Here is a 12,770-nt window from a genome sequence, read left to right on the forward strand (position 1 = left end):
CGAAAGGCGTGAACAAATATTTTAAAATATGATAAAAAAGTTATAATTCAGACACAGCAGAAGAATGACCTTCACGGTTAGTGATCTCTTTCGAAGCAGTGCATTTTCTTGATATTATCTAGATGAGATGGGATCCAGTTCTTCGCCGAGGAGATAGATGTGTAGAGGTCTTTATTTGAACGAAATTGCGGACAGCAGGAAGGTAATTCTTGAACGGTAAGAATATCACCACTCTGCTGGAGAAAAAGTAGAACAATTGAAATATTTTGAACATGACTAATGAATAAATTTATTATGATTGAGTAGCACCCCGAAGCACCAGACTGTTGTTTATATGGCTGGCGTATCTTATTTAACTAATGGGTTTACCGCCTGTCAGTCATCAACTCACTACGCGTGACAGCGTGTTGGGAATTGCCTTTCGACGCCACGGGCTTGGAAACGATAGAGATCTATGAGAAACAACCCAAGGACTTCGTCGGACGCTCTGGCAGTAGGAGAAATCTCAACTTTCACGTCCACATTGGAGACAAAAGAGGAAAAAAGTAAACTTAATCGACTTCGTTCGTCGGCTCGTTGGTCTAGGGGTATGATTCTCGCTTAGGGTGCGAGAGGTCCCGGGTTCAAATCCCGGACGAGCCCAAATATTTTTATTCCCTCTCGTCCACTGAAAATTTTACTAATGATTGAAACGTGCATATTTCGATGGAAGTCAAACCACATAAAACCGATTTTTATTACCATAATAACCTAGCTACAATTGTCACTAGTGGCTGTCCATACCAGTGTTGGTCATATGATCCATGAAATCGATAAAAGCAAAGAGAAATGGAGCTGTTGAGAGAAGGCTACAGTTTTGATTGCGAGGCATCCTATTTGGGTCTCGGAATTAACGGCAATGAAGATACAAAAAGTAAGATCCGAAACAAGTAAATGAACCTCATCAATACTTTGAGTTACTCATTACTCCATTAAATTGCAAAGATTGCTGTGGGGACACTTGTGTGAATTGGAGTTAATGCGTGATTCCCATAGTACGTGTACTTGACATTGTAATTGAGGGGCACGAATTGGAAAGACGTGAAGAAATATTTTCAACTAAGACAAAAAAGTAATAATTCAGACACAGCAGAAGAATGACCTTCACGGTTAGTGATCTCGCTCCAACAACTGCATCTTCCTGATATTATCTGGAAGAGACGGAATCCAGTTCTTCGCCAAGGAGCAGGAAGAAAATTCTTGAACGGTAAGAATATCACCACTCAGCCGGAGAAAAAGTAGAACAATGGAAAGATTTTGAACATGACTAATGAATAAATTTATAATTATTACATAGCATCCCGCAGAACCAGACATAGCTAGCGCACCCCGTTTAACTGATGCGCTTACAGCCTGTGACGCCACGGGCTGGGAAACGATGAAGATCTCTAAGAAACAACCCAAGGACTTCGTCGGACGCTCAGACGGTTGGAGAAATCTCAACTTTCACCTCCACATTGGAAACAAAAGGAAAAAAATTAAACTAAGTCCAGTTATTCCCATGGCTCGTTGGTCTAGGGGTATGATTCTCGCTTAGGGTGCGAGAGGTCCCGGGTTCAAATCCCGGACGAGCCCAAATATTTTTTGTCATTCTTGTCCACTGAAAAGTTATCTTGTGTTTCTAGTTACTTTCATGTTTTAACGCGATTTAAGCAGAGAATTACCTCTGCTTAAAATGATTCGCCATAGAACATAATTTTGATATGCTATGGACTAGTTTGTTACTTGTACCTACGAGGAAACTAAAGCATGATCATCCGTAAAGGTAAAACCCATCCTAACCTCTGCGCTTGACTCCTTTGCCATTTCATTATTTACCGACATATGAATAGCGGCACCTTTAAATAATTCTAAAACTCAATATTTTAGATTTTATTTATTGAAAGAAGATGCCACCACTGTGACTTTTAACTGAGTAATGCACTAATGCGCGTTGCAATGCAATAATATAAAAGTGTTAAAAATCATTCCGGAAAGGGGACAAATTGTTAGCGCATTGATTATGTTGCATTGTATTTTGGATTCTGACAGTAACCTGAATTTTTAACTCATTAGTTCAATGGAAAACCGATATAAATTAAAAAAATAAACCTGACCCATTTCGAGACCATAACTAAGAACGAATTGGCAGAAAAACGAGTCCGACGTTACATCTACATCTACATAATACCCCGCAAGCCGCCGCAAGGGCGTGTGGCGGGGGGTGTTAGGTCACCAACCGTAAAAAGGAAAAATACCACATGCAAAAAAGCAACACGGAAAATTACACCCACAGCAGCACACACACTCATGCAAAAATCCCTTCATCCAATACTCATGCAAACACATATACCGCAAAACAACTAAAAAACTGCACCCCGTGATGCAGCACAAAAGCCATCCTACAACACGGAAGCCAGGACACAACAAGCAAGAAATTGAAACATCACTACCACATGAAAATGTACCACGAAACACTCTACCCCCAAAAGAGTCTGTAAAAGGCAGGGAATGCGACCCAACGTTGCAGGTAGCAGGAATTTCCCCCCGCGGAGAGGGACGAGGGATTGAAAGGGAAACTTAAAAACAGATGAACAGAACACGAATGAGGTCATTAGGAAAGAATGGGTTATTATAACAAAACACATAAGGTTAGTGGAAGAGCATGCATTTAAATACAACTAATTATTTTTTAGACGCTGAGGGTGGCAAGTGGAATTTTTGCTATCTATAACCCTGCAGTTGCTATCCCGTATTGTCCGTGGGAAGAAGGAGTCCTTGAGTCGGCTAGTTCTGGCATCTATTTCCCGAATTTTATATGCATGATCCAAGCGACCAATGTATGTAGGAGTACGAATAATTTGCGAGACCTCGGTGCTGAAACATGCGGATCTAAATTTATTTAATAATTTCAATCTTGCATTGAATCGTCTCTCAGCCAATGATTCCCACCCCAAATCCATGAGCATTTCGGTGACGCTTTGCGCTTTATCGTAGGAATTTTTTACAAAACGGGCTGCCCGGCGTTGAACCTTCTCAATTTCCCGAATGAGACCTTTTTCACTCGGATCCCACACGCTGCATGCGTATTCTAAATGAGGCCTTACAAGAGCGTGGTAACAACGTTCCTTGACCTTCGAGTCACTTTTGCCGACAATGCGTCTAATGAATCCCAATTTTTTATATGCTTGACCGCAGACTTTACGTATGTGAGTCCCCCAAGTTAAGTCTTTGGTGAATGTGACACCTAGGTATTTTACCGTATCAACTACTGCTAGGTCACCTCCGGCTAATTTGTAAGCAAATCCCGTTGATCTTTTAAAGAAATTTACCACTGAACATTTATTATAATTTAGAGTCAATCCCCAGTTAGAACACCATTTAGTAATGCAATCTAAATCCTGCTCTAGAATAAAACGATCCTCATCCTCAGATATCTCCCGATAGATCACCGTGTCATCCGCGAACATCCTAATTTTACTTTTCACTTCGCGGTTCAAATCGTTAACAAAAATCAAGAAAAGCAACGACCCGATCACACTTCCCTGAGGTACCCCCGACGTGACTCGAACGCTGTCGGAACGACGTTAGTGTTAACCCATCAAAGTTCAGTTGCTCTCGTGAGGAAATTTTTACGTCTGTTTCGCATTAGTCTACATTAAAATCTTGAAGTTCTGTAATTGCAAATACGCGTTATATTTCTAGTGACTATCAAAGATTGACATTACAATGATAGTTAATGGAGCAAAGCCGGTGACTTTGAGAAAATGAAACACCTGTCTGTTTATTTCGATTCATTACTAACGGCACAGCGAGCTTCGTACGCAATCACGCGGTCGGGGAAGAGTTCAATTTCGAATTGCCTAGGCACTGCAGCGAATGGCTATCAGTAAGAAAGCCGACTTTTTACTACCATGTAGTATTAAAAGAAGAAAAATCGCAACCCCTACAAATCGTGTGCCTGCCACCTAAAAATTGATGGCATTTGGCGTGTGAAAGTGAAAATTGGAAGTTCCTTCTGCCACTGGCTGAGAGAGTTTGAGATGACTTGAAAACAAAATTTTCATTATATCAGTCGTTGACCTTGGTGTACGTTTCTCGCTTTGAGTGTGGGAAGTTCCGGGTTCAAATCCCCGACGAGACTATTCTATTTTTATGCTAAAACTCCACTGCCTTCAAACCTCATGTTTTCTTAATTATTAAGACAAAGGAAGTGCCCCTCTACGGTCAAAAATACGACGTAAAGGTGCTGTTTTTTAACCTCAAGCATGTATAATAATTATTTCAAAAATAGTACCCAGGTGTTATCCCCCAACATTCAATCGTATTTCTCTTGAGAGTTTTGATCTTTGGAATGCCGCGATGGCTTGAAACCTCTCAGCCTTGAGAGTGTCATTGTATTGATCGGAAGGAATAATTCACGATTTCATATTTTCTATAAATCAACATGCAATGAAAGAAGAAATAGAGCAGCAAAGTGAGAACCCACTCTCGACGGCATTATCACACATTGGAATGTTGAAAGAGTTCTTGAGTTCTCCTTGTAAAGAAATGACTTGACCGATTTAGTCTTACATAATTTTTTATTTCAACGAACTTTTATCCGTCTCCTGAGAATCTTGACTCTTTCAAATGCCTTCTCTCAATCGACAAAACATATATGAAGGTATGCAATTTTTACCCAACATTTTTTCGCTTTTCATCCTTCTGTTCCTAATGATATATGGAAGAAATCTCTCTATGACATCACGTATTTCTTTGCATTTCTGGATCCAAACCTTTTTTGGGCCAAATCATTTTCAATATTTCTTTATACGTGTATTCTCCAAATGAAAAATCACGTGAAAGTTTTTGTAAAATGACATATAAAGGTGATTGTCTATAATCTTCCATTATTTTCATTACGTTTATTACGGTCGTCGGTTAGCATCCAAGCTCAACGTCCCTGCCGTTACTTTCATCCTCCGTGTGAAAGATTCTATGATTAACGCAATTATTCCTCTTACTTCCTGACCGTTTTGATCTTTTTAGTGAAAAATAATGCCAAGGTAGGTTAATTGTTCCACCTGCTCTTATTTTTGTCCTCCGATTTTAACTTTAAACTTAACCTTCCAGATACTCCAAAACGGTTTTTATAGTTTTTACATTGAGCTTCATACTTATCACACAAATTTTGTTTGCACTAAAATATTATTGTATCCTATTGACTGACTGCCGTACTTATGCCGGATAATCCAAAAATCTGACTGACTTATTAATGCTCCACCTAATTGCATTCCTATCTCTAGCTCTTCCCATGCCTCCTCTATGTCGCGTTAATATAATTGTAAATATTTCTCAATCTATGTGAAAAAAATATCACAAACGACCCCACCCTAAATCGAGGATACACCTGATGGTTTATGAAATAGCAGAGAAGTGCTTCAGAGACAGCTTTGATAGGTCATCTGTTGCATGTTCAGTTGCCCTCGTGAATAAATTAAGGTATCTGTTTCAAATTGGACTGGATTAAAACCGCTGGCGTATTTATTTGGTCATTGATCGTTGACAATTGATAAATAGTGTTGGTTAAAGGTGAGTGTTGGAGTTTGACGTAGGGATGTTAGTTCCTAGAGCAGGATCGTGGACGACGGAAATAGTATGTCCGTCTGTGCATTTGGCTTAATTACTTGCAGCGCAGTCATCGTCCATCGTAATCACGTGGGTGTTCTTGGTTGTCGGGGAAGCGTTCCATATCTAATTGCTTTATCAATACATAGAACTGTGACTATCGATTAAACTACAATTTACGAAAGAATTTCTTATTAGTGAACATTCGGAGGCATGCGGCTGATCGAAGTGAAAACAGAAGTTATGAAACAGGCAATGCTCTGCCGCTGGATTGGAAAGTATGAGATTTCTTAAACTACTTCGTGTGATAAGCGGCTCGTTGGTCTAGGGGTATGATTCTCGCTTAGGGTGCGAGAGGTCCCGGGTTCAAATCCCGGACGAGCCCTACTTTTTGTGTTATTGCTAGGGGAGGAAGTTTTACTTGCTACTTTTTATACTGATGAAAATTGTTAAAAAAAAATTCTCTTTCACAAAATTATTAGCTCTTGCCGACTGAACCTATCAGTTTTGGATGTTTTTACTAATTTTTTGGAATTGGATTAGCCTATATCTTAAAATATATTTGAAATAAGGAAAAGAAGTTGAAAGAAAATAAAATTGAATCGGCAGATTTATTCCGTCATTAATAACACCGTAGTTTGATTGTTTTTGAGTGGATTCATAAAATTATCACCTGAGATTCTCGTCTTAATTTTTTTGTAGTACATATATAAAATGATCTTGAATGCATGATGAACAACTTTGAATTTTTTCCTTCATATTCTTCAAAATATTTTGAAACCAGCTATTTTAATTCGACCAAAGTAAAGACGCCGGATAAACTACTAGTGGCCGAGAAATATAAAATATCACCAAAAGAAATAAAACGGGCTCCTACATATTTTACTCTTACATGTATATATTCTGCTCTTATATGATGAGAATGGTGATTGCATTATATCCTCATTCATACCATGTTCCTTCTCTTCACGCACTCGTTTGTTACACGGACTTTCCTTCGTTATTCTTCAAGCATTTTATAATCAGTATTTTACGTATTAAGTCAAAAATATTCAAGTTAGTGACGTCAAGACCAAATTATTTAGTGAAATGATGAGCCTTTTCATCAGCTAAACCGTAAAAGTCATGCTATCTGCATTATTCACGAAAAATTCAAGAAATTTCTTTTTAAAGTTTCCATGTAGTGAAGTTGTTAAAATTCCGTGCGTAGGTTCATCTTAGAAAGAAATCCCAGAACACAGCATGGTTGAACATTAAATATATCTACATAAAATTTGTTTGGAACTATAAAAAATCCATTTGAACCGGGAATTGGAACGCAGACCTTTCTCTTTCTTGCGGCAGTGAAGTATCAACTTAATTTCGATAATGGCTAAAAGAAGATTGTGTTGCCTTTGTTATCCTACGACGTTACAGTCACTTGACGGTGATGTATGACATGGGGAAAATATATAGGTCATATAAGGAGAACATTTTAACCTCATCCTACATTAGAAGTTTTATTATAACTGCACACCACCTGCATTGGTTTGCGGTAGCTCATCGAGGTTACTATTGACTTCAAATTTCATTATTCCTTGATATATTCGAGGTTTTCAGGCTTAACTTTGTTGAAATCCATTACCAATTAAGTAAAATACCAATGTGTTTTTCCACTAAATTTTTATTCGGTACAACTACCTGGGGATAAAGGTACCTGAGGATGACGCCGATGTGTTTAAACTATTTGCACTGAATAAAAATTTAGTGGAAAAATTCATAGGTATTTTTACTTCAGTCATCATTCCTTCATTTTCCCATTTGCCTAGCTCTTCTGCTGTCTGCAACTGGTAATAATTATTACTTGGTCTTCCTTCTTAATTAATCTTATCTTTACGTCTTTAAGTTATTGGTTTTCAGTAGACTCCTAATTCTCAGGATACGCCCACTTCATCCCCATCTACGTCTTTATAATTTTGCTTCATTGACTTCTCTTTCACATAGAGACTAACTATTTTAAGTGCATACTCTTCATCTATCATTCCATCATACAATGAAAAGCGAATGCGCAGAGTTTTAGAGTTGCGTCGGCATAAATGAAGAACGTATGAATCGATATATGTGACCTTCGCGACTCTCAATCTCCACAATCGCATATGGTCGATCGTCTGCCAGTATCTTCGTAACGGAAAGAGGAAGCCCAAGGACTTCGTCAGACGCTTTGGCAAATGGAGAAATCTCAACTTTCACCTCCACATTGGAAACAAAAGAGGAAAAAATAAACTTAAATCCATATAAAATGCACTCATTTCTGTGGCTCGTTGGTCTAGGGGTATGATTCTCGCTTCGGGTGCGAGAGGTCCCGGGTTCAAATCCCGGACGAGCCCAGAATTTTTTATCTCGTGTAATTTTTCAAAGTTAATCTTGGTGAAATGTGTTGTCACTTTAGGTTAGTGCACTTGCAATGAAATTTTACTAGAATCGTTAAAATTTCCGATAGCTATGTTGTATAATTTGTGATTTTCTTCTAACTATTGTTAAACTCGTTTAAATTACGGCTTCCGTGTTTTCGCCGGTTAACATGGGACACTGAGAAAAAAATGATGTAATCAGGCGTTGAACAAATTGCCCAAAAGCGGTGCATGAATGGCATCGTAAAAATAGAGATTATTTGCCATTTTTAAAACAAATTCCTTGGTGAAAAATAACTTGAAAAAATGTTTCAAACAATATATTATTTTCATAAAAATAGAAAAGTTTGCAATCGGGAATTTAAACTAGAAAATTGAAGACCTCTACCCAAAAATTAAGACGCATGGCGTCCCTAGATGAAGAAAGTCTCCGAGGCATACATTTACATATTCATTCTACGACATAATCCTAGGATACACCCTTAAAACTTTCACAATACTTAGCTCACATGATTTTGCGCATCGTTTGTCAAGATATTAAAAAATGTTGCTTTTATGTTTCTATGAACACTAATTGCTCCCGGGATTACATATGCCTATATTACGTCCGTTACGTAAAGTTTATTTTCCTTAACTTCTCACTAACTGACGCTTAAGTGAGAATTGTAATCCCTTTCATAGAAATGTATACCTGTTTTGTTCAGATTTATAAGGTGCCAAGCATAAAACTAAACGTTAATGCCTTTGAGGCTGCTGGAATGGGATACGTATACACCATCTATTTTATTTTTGGTCTCGTCTTGGAAAAATCGTCTGGTCATTAATAAATTGCTTTAAACCTTGCTCTTTTTATTTTAATTATGTTAATTTCGGTATGAATGAAACAATATTTACTCTATCACGCTCTTTTGCCTATCAAATAAACTAGGAGTTCCTTCTGCAAATTATTATTGTTTGTTTTCATCCAAAATGGAATACAAGTAACACAGCAGTAATTCATACTTTATCTCACCTTCTCTGTTTGTTTGCATTTTATTGCGTGAGTATTTTGATTAAGAAATTTTTGAAATTCATGCAAACTCATTTACTTTCTTCCTCTATTTGTTTGGTGTGATGTTTGAATAAATTTTCTTCTACTTAGCAAAATCCACTCTTTCGGAAAACGTGTTGACTGTTTGGAAAATTCCAAGAAACTACGGAAGATGCCGCAACAGTAACTTTTAACGGATCAAAAATCCGCTAAAAGTGCTTACTTATGACTTAATGAAATGACTTAATGATGGAGGGATGTTAGTTATATTAGCCGGTGATTCTCAGGATCTAGTTAATTGCCTCTTTTATAGACATTGAGTAGTTAAATACTTTTTAGTCTAATGGAAATTAAATCTCTGTCGAAGACTTGTTTAATATAATTTTCAGAAACTTCAAAATGTTTTGGTTCAAATTACTTGATAGCAATTTTTGATAAATATATACATTCCATTTCCTCGCTCATGCTAGAAATTTTTAAATGAAGACATGAAAATTGACTCTTGGAAATGAAAGGCAGTACCTTGTAAGACTTGGGAGAATTTTAGGTAACTTTATTCAACATCAAAGACTGAACGCCTTATCCAACAACTGCTTCGAATTAGACCAAAATTCTCTGAGGTCATCATTAAATTATTTGAAAAGAATTATTCTCGCTAATTAAGCATTTCAGAGAGGACTAAAATTTGATCAACTATTATTATACTTAAAGAATTTTAATTTCTGTTAGATTCAATTTTTAAATTTGGTGCCGTTTCTAAAGGTAAAATTCCATTTACTCTGTTTCCTCAGCGTATTAATTTGCTTTTGTTCCACTGTGGATTATTACTGTCACGTTTCCAGTTTGCGTGGATCAACTTAGATATTCCGGCGAAGTGTTGCTCATAAAAGCATTTTCATGCTTTATGTGTGGCTTAGGCGTACTCCTTTAACATGATTTATAGTTCAACTTTAGGTATTTTAAAGTTTGTACTATCATAAAGGTATACTTGCCGTTTGCTTAATGTTATAGCATCATTATTTTCTGTTTGATAGACGTGGCCTTGTAATTCACCATTGGAAAATATGGGTTAAATTTGTTTTTTTAATGAATACTTGTACTTAATGTTTATAAAACTCGTTCAGATTTGCATCAAATGAGATTCTTCATCTTCTGCCTTATGTACATTATATGGATGCCAGATGTGATTTATATAATGTCAAAATTCCCGTGGAAGTTAATTAAAAACTTTGAAATAGAATGCTAATACCTATGGTTCTAGATGATATATTGGTTTCGTGATGGTGTATGTGGTAAGTGATGTGAAAGTATTAATGGCTTCGTGTATTTCATTCCTTGACTGCACTGGACATCATTTTTTTTACTGCTTAGATGTCGAAAGACCGGTTTGAGCAAGGCAGTTTTGATAACATGCCATCATTAAAACATTCGGACTTCGGAAATGGTACTGCTGAGCCAGTCTCGAGCTATGCTCGGAAAGAAAGGGAATATGAAGAAAACATCAGTGTTTGTTCCCCACTCTCTGCCAGTTTTTATTTTATATAAATAAATGGACAGTTTAAAGTAATTCCCATTTGAGTTATCGGTCTCCTCCTGATTTATGGTAATTTTAGCAATCAGTTATCTAATTATTGCAATGGCGTATATTTTTTCTGCTCTGGGCATTATCCATTGCACAACTACACGTGTGTTTTATTCCTGCTCCTCAGGAAAGAAACATTTCCAATGGACCAGATGTTACGAGACGCTACACAGAGCATTAGCCTACGGCATTGGAAAAACATTAACATCAAGCAACCATAGAACAATATGAATTACAACTATGGTATTTCAATAATTTAATGTTAAGTAAAGCATTATACGATTTATTTTAAAATGTAGATTAAAAAACACAAGTTATTAAGTTTGTGGGGCAAAGCATTCCATGGTTTAGGGGCTGATACAATAAAGTATTGGCACACGCGTGACTTGAGAATTTCGTAAAGATTTGAGAAATTAATTAATCATTTAATTCCCATTATATCCTTTAGTTATATGTTCTGCGGTGCTCAGTGTAAATGTTTTTACATCAGTAGATGTTTTTCCTTATAGAATGGTTTTCGAGCGAGAACAAGCGCGATACTTCGCATGCGGAACACCACAGAATTCCGTTTGCGAAGTCAATGTGGTTTCACGTTGGCCTGGTAATCAGACATTCTAAGCTTCAGGTCAATATTTCATATCTGAGTCTTGAAAATACACATTTTATTTCACACAAAGGTTTCTCTCCTCTTTTTCTCCTATTTTTAATTTTTACATTTGGGTAAGGCTCTTTTTCTCTTCCGTAAGTAAAGCAGACACATTGATTGAAGAACGTAATTTTCTCTCCTCAGTTCCTATGCATTCAATTATTTCATTCGAAAAAAATTGAGCTTAAAGTCGAAACCAGTTTCACAATCGGCATTTATTATGTACATCGATGTTTCATTTTTAATTTACACACTATAAAATATATATATATATATATATATATATATATATATATATATATATATATATATATATATATATATATATATGTATATATATATAGATATATATACATGCAGAAACACACACATAGTTTAACGATATCGTCTTAGTGATGACCTTGGCAACCACGCAATCCGTGCATTCGCTTGCACCAAAGCAGGCGGGAGTGAAAACTGAATATTCGCAGCGGAAATTCTTTTGCCCTCGCCTCGGGCATAGAAAGTGTTTTCCAAAGATTTCTTAAGAGCAACGCTTTGAGTGTTTCTTGGTAAAATAACAGTATGTGGCTCGTTGGTCTAGGGGTATGATTCTCGCTTAGGGTGCGAGAGGTCCCGGGTTCAAATCCCGGACGAGCCCTGATTTTTGTTTCCAGTTTTTGCATGTATTATCGGTTTGTCTTTATTCATGTTTCGACACGGATAAAGAGAGAAACGATGGTAAATTTTGTCTTCGGGCCAATCACCCGCTCTATTGAAAACTCTTTTGTAACACCGAATTTGTACTCACTTAATTCAGATTGCCATTTCTCATCAAATAGTCGAGGACAACGAAGTTTGGTGAGAATAGTTTTGGATTATGCAATCTTAACAAGCAATTTATGTAGCTGGTTTCGAGAAATGGCACATTCGCGTAAAGTCTTGAAGGCGAATCGATTCTTATCATTGGAGGATTTAAAAAGTGAAAGAGATAATGCCATGTTGAAATTGATGATACGTATTTTACCACGCTCGACAACACCACATTTTACATACCATCCTACAGGAACCACGGAAGAAATTGTAAAAATAAAAAATCTCACTGGTATCGGTTATGGTGATTCATTATGTGCACAGAATGTACACAATAATAATAGTTTCCCTATACATTCCTAACACATATTACCATAATACCCGAAATAATTTGTTGGCTATCTGAAATAATTATAAAATGTGTTGGAATGTGGGAATCATGCTCTCCTACGCTTTTGAATCATTTTGATTTTCTTAATAAAGGAGAAAATAGCATGGACAACTTGGCATGGAAATCAGCAACAATTAAAAAGATGGCAATGACTTTCAGACTCTTTACGTCTACTAGAGACGAAATACCCGAAGATGGCGTCCAGCTTAAAACCAAAGATATATTTCATTTCAATATTACCAATGAAATGTTGTGCGTTCCCTTAAACCTTTAATGAAGTCTTTCCTGAAAGAAAAACATGAAATAGTCTC

General features: G+C 36.8%; 5 non-coding genes across 5 annotated transcripts; all 5 read left to right on the plus strand.

Moving 5' to 3' along the window:
* Positions 1-570: 570 nt before the first annotated feature.
* On the plus strand, positions 571-642 carry TRNAP-AGG (transfer RNA proline (anticodon AGG)). The gene has a single exon. It is a non-coding gene; the product is annotated as a tRNA-Pro (tRNA).
* A 900-nt stretch (positions 643-1,542) lies between these two features.
* Positions 1,543-1,614, plus strand: TRNAP-AGG (transfer RNA proline (anticodon AGG)). Its single transcript has one exon. It is a non-coding gene; the product is annotated as a tRNA-Pro (tRNA).
* A 4,327-nt stretch (positions 1,615-5,941) lies between these two features.
* TRNAP-AGG (transfer RNA proline (anticodon AGG)) lies at positions 5,942-6,013 on the plus strand. Its single transcript has one exon. It is a non-coding gene; the product is annotated as a tRNA-Pro (tRNA).
* Positions 6,014-7,922: 1,909 nt separating this feature from the next.
* Positions 7,923-7,994, plus strand: TRNAP-CGG (transfer RNA proline (anticodon CGG)). Its single transcript has one exon. It is a non-coding gene; the product is annotated as a tRNA-Pro (tRNA).
* Positions 7,995-11,844: 3,850 nt separating this feature from the next.
* Positions 11,845-11,916, plus strand: TRNAP-AGG (transfer RNA proline (anticodon AGG)). Its single transcript has one exon. It is a non-coding gene; the product is annotated as a tRNA-Pro (tRNA).
* The last annotated feature ends 854 nt before the right edge of the window (positions 11,917-12,770 follow it).

The sequence above is a fragment of the Hetaerina americana genome, unplaced genomic scaffold (genome assembly GCF_022747635.1).
Source record: "Hetaerina americana unplaced genomic scaffold, ioHetAmer1.1.p SCAF_4, whole genome shotgun sequence".
Classification (NCBI taxonomy): domain Eukaryota; kingdom Metazoa; phylum Arthropoda; class Insecta; order Odonata; family Calopterygidae; genus Hetaerina; species Hetaerina americana.